Genomic DNA, 6,960 nt, shown 5'->3' with positions numbered 1-6,960 from the left:
ATAATTTGTAAAGTAACACATAAACATGGTGGAGTCTGTATTCTTTGATTTTTACCTCATTGGTACCTTCAGATTGATTTGCTATATTTCCAGCACATTTCAATTTTAGGTATGATCTTCTTTACATACACTTATATGTGTGGAATTACATGGGAGTCTTGAGTTCTCAAGTTTAATTTATTTTGCCATCTGGTTAGAAAAGGTGCTTTTCAGAGAATGAAATGGTCTTCCTTTTGCTGGATATTTGTATCCAACAAACAGCTGAGCAAGAAACAGTTTGCATATTGATAGTTTTACGTAAGTTTAGTGAGTGTGAAAATATATTGTTGCATAAAAATGTCAACGCTTACAGTATTTTACATGATGATCTTTTCACATGTAACACATCCTCCATATCTGGTCAAAAGAATTGTAATATTTGGTAAATTGTAAGCATGTGGTAGTCTCCCCAAGTAAAATTGGCTATTCCAGTTGAAATCCATACACCCCATATGGAAGACATGACCTTAATCTTCCACACAGGGAGTGTGAATGTCAAATGAGTTGCCCTTTCAGGTAACCACATTTGAAATTCACACCCTGTGTGGAAGATTAAGGTCATGTCTTCCATACGGGGTGTATGGATTTCAACTGGAATAGCCCAATGTACTAAAGAATATGTTTAAATATAGTACACTTTATCAAATTTATATGTAAGTATGAAACTGATATAGAAAACATCACCTTGATAAATTTGCAATGCAAATGAAATGAGCATAATAAGCCCGGATAATAAGATATGTCTTTCTGTAGTAAAATAAGCGGCATAACTATGTAATACCCACCACACTCTGTGATTAGGTTTACAGTTTGAGGTTAGGGTAAGGGTGTGGTGGGTATTCTACAGTTACTCCACATAATCAAACTATGCATGACAAAGTATATGATCAATATTTATACTGCTAATAAAGTGCTACCAAACTGCCCCCAAGTGAAAATCAGTATCTATCAACAATTAACGCATACTGCCTTCTTACTTGGAGACGGGTGTTTGTGAATCTGTCTGCTCCCCAAGTCAAAATGCACTAACTAGAATCATTTCCTGTAAACTTTTGATGAGAGTGTTTTAAGCTTACATTGCGTATTTACTGCGTTGAAACGTACTTGTCTCTGATTGGCTGCTAAAGGTGATCTTTTGTTGCTGAGTTGAAATTTATGAATGAACTTTGTTAGCTCCAACTTTGCAATTATCACGGTAGTACGTGCTCATCAAAGGGTTACAGCAAAATATTATACTAGTAATCAATATAACGGCTGCCACTGCATGTTTATTTGGGAGGCAGATATTTGTAATCATCCTGCTCAAAAGTCTATACCCATTGAAATCCATCCACCTGTTGAAGACATGACCCTAATCTCCCACACAGGGAGTACGCACTGGTAATCGGTGGTCACATAGACTTGGTGAGGTCTCCTCCCCTTCTATGTACCATTGACCAGTGGGTTAACCACTGTGTTGTCAAGACTGTTAATCAGCCAATCAATGTGATTGTTTATCATTTCTGTGTTTACGCTCGATGCACAGCACAGCCCGTGGAAGTAATTATAAAATTACTTCAGGGCAGCAATTGTTTATCTATGCACCATTCCAGAACAATGATAATCAGGACACTGTAGGATAGTTATCTTTTTAGGGTAAGCACGCCAGTTCATTCCACTTTGAATGTGGATAAATATGAAACTGTGTTGGGGTTATTTTGTATACATAATAAGAGTAATGCAAACAGTAGCATCTAGAACTCAGTTAGACCCTCCCTCGGGTCCGTGGAGAACGACTGGTAATGTAGATTACATAGCATTAAAAATCAACCCAATACACGGACCCTCCCAGTCTGTAGGCAATTTGACTTCCAGCTCCCACAAACTGCTGGAAGTTCACTTTCTGGATTTGGAGTCACGCAATCTTTCTATATACCACGTCCCATGTTTTCACTACATTAACGCTTTGTGTAGCGACTAAACAACGATATTGTATCCGACCAATCAACGCAGCTTGGCAGCGCGGGATATTTGAAAAAAGGCTTCCCTAGCTAAATAATGTGCAAACATTTGCAAACCGCACGCGATAATGTACGCAATATGGACAATAGGCCTAAGTCCGAGTCGAGTGGTTGCCTTTTATTATTGCGCTTACCATGGGTCTATCAGACGCGTGCCACTTGAGCTCAATACCTCTCAGTTGTTGACAAGTGTCCCATCCGATCTTGCGTCACATCCCGCTGCATAGCTTTGTGCTACCATATTTGAATTGAAACTGGGGCGGGGCTTTCGTAATTGACATCGAATCACCGTGCTTCGTTGAACGAATATTTGGAAGTGAGATCTCTAACAGATTGGAACAGTCTCGGAATCAGCGGTCAATGGACTTTCGCGTTCACTTATAATACGAGTATATTTCTATATTGCTGCATGGCTGACTGTGGTGGATGTAATTAGTGGCGCCGATTTGTGGAAGAAGAGGAATGGGTTTTTGGCATTGAAGAAAATAAGGGGGGAGTTGGCATTTTTTTTTTCATAGGGCATTACGTAATTATTTATTGTTACATTATCCAGAGATGGAACCGAACCGAGACTGGGGCCAGTCTAGAACTCAGTTGGCAGTAATATGGTTCAGTCTGTGAAGTTGAGAGATGCTGTCTGTTGCTGGTTACTCTGGACCGATCTGGATCTGTTGCGTCCAGATGGATTTCAAGTCTTACCCAGTCATTGATAGTCACAGGTACTAGTCTTTTAGACTGGTTTTCTCCTTAACATATAATAATTGAACTAGCATGTATTGTGGAAAAATTCTGCAACTTTTTGCACAATAAAACATGGTAGTTTTTATGTGTATGTGAATATATTTATTTATTCATATCTGTGTTGAATACTTGGGTGCAAAAAATAAACATGTCAAATGATTTTCTATGGGACATCATAGCTTTATAAGATTGATTGTAAACAAGGCTGATGTTGAATGCGAGGCTGTTTAACACTGTGCAACAGAAGTGAAATTGGAAATAAGTAAATTGGAAAGTAACAGTTTATACCAACAGTCTTACTAAGGACAAATGTGTACATCCATATCAAAACGATGCACTTGTCGGCTGCTACATGTGTCTCATTTTACATAATAGCTAGGACTAAATACCAGACTCATCTCAAGTGGAGGTCACCTCAAATCATAGTTATCATACTGAAATCACTTGATTTAGGAATACAGAGAACATGTTTCTAAACCATGTGACCTGGGGATGATTTGAAGTGACATCCACTTGAGATGAGTCTGGTATTTAGTCCTAGCTATTATGTGAAATGAGACACAAGTAGCAGCCGACAAGTGCATCGTTTTGATATGGATGTACACAAATAATATGTGTACATTTATATCAAAAGGGTGTACTTATCGGCTGCTACATGTGTCTCTATTTACATAATAGCTAGGAATAAATAACAGATTCATCTCCAGCGGTGGTCACTTCAAATCGCCATGATACCAAGTGACTTGGGATTTGAAGTGATCTCCACATGAGATGAGTCTGATATTTATTCCTAACTATTATTATGTAAAAAGACACACATGTAGTATATGTGTAAAATATAACAAACGAAAGCTTGTAGATAGGTTGCCGGTGTCTTCATTTTTATTGTACATAATTCTGCATAGCTGTATATATTAATGGTATTTGTTTCTACCTGCAAGGTAATATAGTATGAAGTTTATATATTGCAGTTTTGTTTTTGTATTATTATTATATAGCACACCAACATCGCAATATTGGTATTGTAATGATTATTTTAATGTTAAAATAATTAAATATGTTTGTGGATTCTCAAAGAATTTGTTGTAGATATTTGAAGAGGTTGAACAAGACTTGAGGCTGTGTCTTAGTTCTTAATAATCTATACACAAAAGCAACAGGGGTACCCAAATCTGTAGTTTGGCGATTCTGTGGCAGAAAGATACACCTTCATTAGCAGCTCTGTGTAGAATTTACCTGTGATAGGGCATGCAATGTGCATTTTACATGTTGAACATATGCATATCACACACAATCCTACTCAGCAGCTTATGGAGATATACCTTCTGCCAGTGTCAGTTGTCAGTATTTCACGAGCTCAATAAGTCACATAACATCACCTCCCCTACCATTGTGTATGCAGTTCTTAGGTTTGTGACAGTTATATTTCTTGGATTTAGAGGCTTAAAATGGATTTTTTGGGGAAAACTTCAAATTTGTAATAATTAGCTCCAGGTGTAGAACCAAATGTAACTAGACAATATGCTCTAGCCTTAATAACTTTAATCCTAATCATAACCTTATTCCCCGTAAATACTCAAATTAACTCTGCACCCATAATAATCCTAATCCTTCCTAAAATGCTAGACGACCTAATCCAAATAAAGGTACTGGTTGTTAAAACAAATGTCCAACCAGGTATGTTCAACTCCAGCATGTACATTATAATGTTAATTATGATCTTTTTCTGCCACATGTCTTTATGTCTGTATATTGTATGTGAAACCTTCTATTTAATAAAAGTCTGTATTCTCAAGGTCTTCTGAATTGCTATAAAGCTGATTTATACTCCAGTAGCGAGCAAGAATTGGGTTATTCCAGTTGAAATCCATACACCCCCTATGGAAGACATGACCTTAAATCTCCAACACAGGGAGTGTGAAAGTCAGATAATGTTACCTGAATGAGTAGCTCAATTTAAAATCCACACCCCCAGTGTTGGCGATGAAGGTCATGTCTTCCATAAGGGGTGTATGTATTTCAACTGGAATAGCTTATTGACTTGATTACACTTTGTGTGACCTTGAGTTTGGTAGTGTGCTATCTTTGGTCAGGTTGATGTCAACAGTGCTTTTTTGTTGCTGCGACGCAAGCATGCCAACAAACAACCCTTGTACATGTGTGTGTATAAATACACCCCTACATCACTATCACATTCGAGGTGTATTGACCAATGAAATTGGATGCTTTTTCCCAAGCAGCACAAACAACTTAGTCAAATTTTGATTGTTTATCACTTGCAACTGCAGCAGGTTAATGAATTCAGTGTAAATTGTTCATATTTGGTTAAATGAACTTGATTTGGACAGATTTTAAGTGGAATTTTATTTGTTAACTAAAACAAACAAACATGGAGCATGATGCCAAGATCTTTCTTCTACTCCCTGTTCAAAGTAATTTATTAAAATGATATGTTCGCTTCCCACCTTGAGTAAATGTTACTTTAGTTCACTTCCAAAGTAATTTAGTAAAATTATATTTGAGCTTCCCTCCTTGAGTAAATGTTACTTTGTTGACACTCTTTGCTTTAAAAGAGCCGTATAATTTAGTCAGATGTTTCTAGATATCTGTGAAACTATTGCATCATGTGTTAAGGCATATTGCACCCTAATAAATGTTGTATGTATCATAAATAACTTGCTTTTGTTGGTATGATTTATTCTCATTAGAAAAACATGTTATCTGATATTGACGCCAGATGTTCATTAATTATGAAAAAAAAGTTTATCAGTTGATAGTCGTAGTTTATCCAAGATAAACATAGTTTTTCCAAGATAAACTTACTTTTACAACAGGAATTTGATAACCTTAGTTTATCAACTGAAAAACTAAGTTTATCCGAGATAAGCGTAGCTTTCCAAACATAAACTAAGTTTTTCAGTGATAAACTAAGTTTATATTTGAAAAACTAACATTATGTTTGAAAAGCTAACTTTATGTTTAAAAACTATTGCCATAGACGGGCCAAATGTTAAAGCATGCTTAACTTAGGGATTCAATCATGTTTCACCGTTGTTCATCACTGATTAACAACGATGCCGCATCGTTTGCGTGGTTTACCTTTTGAGAGAAAGACCATGCAGACCCGCCGGACGCGAGTAATTAATCGGTGATGAACAACGGTGAAACATGATTGGATCCCTTTCAACAACAAAAACAAGCTAAAGATAGTCAAATTCACATGATCCTTTCATTCAGAATGTCTGTTTGTCATTGCCGCTCAGTGATTTCTCTGTTGATATCAGGAATAAATAAATATAAAGAATAAAGTGGTAATGTTTAGCTGGTACCTCCATCATAAAGGAGTGTTTACGTTCCAGGCATGACAAATTTTACGCGGTCACACGTAATGCGTAACCTTGCGTTCGCATTACTAGACTGGATTCATCACCGATTAACAACGCTTTGCTCCTGTATAAAGGTATAGGAAGAGTTGCTGATACTGGTATTAATGAGGTAGCTATCTACTGCTGATACTGGTATTGACGGCAAGTAGCCATCTACTGCTGATAATGGTGTTGATGAAGTAGCTATCTACTGCTGATACTGGTATTGATGAAGTATCTACATGTATCTACTACTGATACTGGTATTGATGAAGTAGCCATCTGCTGCTGATACTGGTATTAATGAGGTAGCTATTGTAACGAAAATGGATTTTCGCTCATTCTCTAAAATTGGTTATTTGAGCTTGTGTCTTATTTTTGTATTGATACTGGTCAGGGGTATTGATAAAGTAGCTATCTACTGCTGATATTGGTATTGATGAAGTAGCTATCTACTGCTGATACTGGTATTGATAAAGTAGCTATCTACTGCTGATATTGGTATTGATGAAGTAGCTATCTACTGCTGATATTGGTATTGATGAAGTAGCTATCTACTGCTGATACTGGTATTGATAAAGTAGCTATCTACTGCTGATACTGGTATTGATAAAGTAGCTATCTACTGCTGATACTGGTATTGATGAAGTAGCCATCTGCTGCTGATATTGGTATTAATGAGGTAGCTATCTACTGCTGATACTGGTATTGATAAAGTAGCTATCTACTGCTGATATTGGTATTGATGAAGTAGCTATCTACTGCTGATATTGGTATTGATGAAGTAGCTATCTACTGCTGATACTGGTATTGAT

The sequence above is a fragment of the Amphiura filiformis genome, chromosome 15 (assembly GCF_039555335.1).
Source record: "Amphiura filiformis chromosome 15, Afil_fr2py, whole genome shotgun sequence".
In the NCBI taxonomy this organism is placed as follows: Eukaryota; Metazoa; Echinodermata; class Ophiuroidea; order Amphilepidida; family Amphiuridae; genus Amphiura; species Amphiura filiformis.
Note: the sequence above shows the minus strand (reverse complement) of the source record.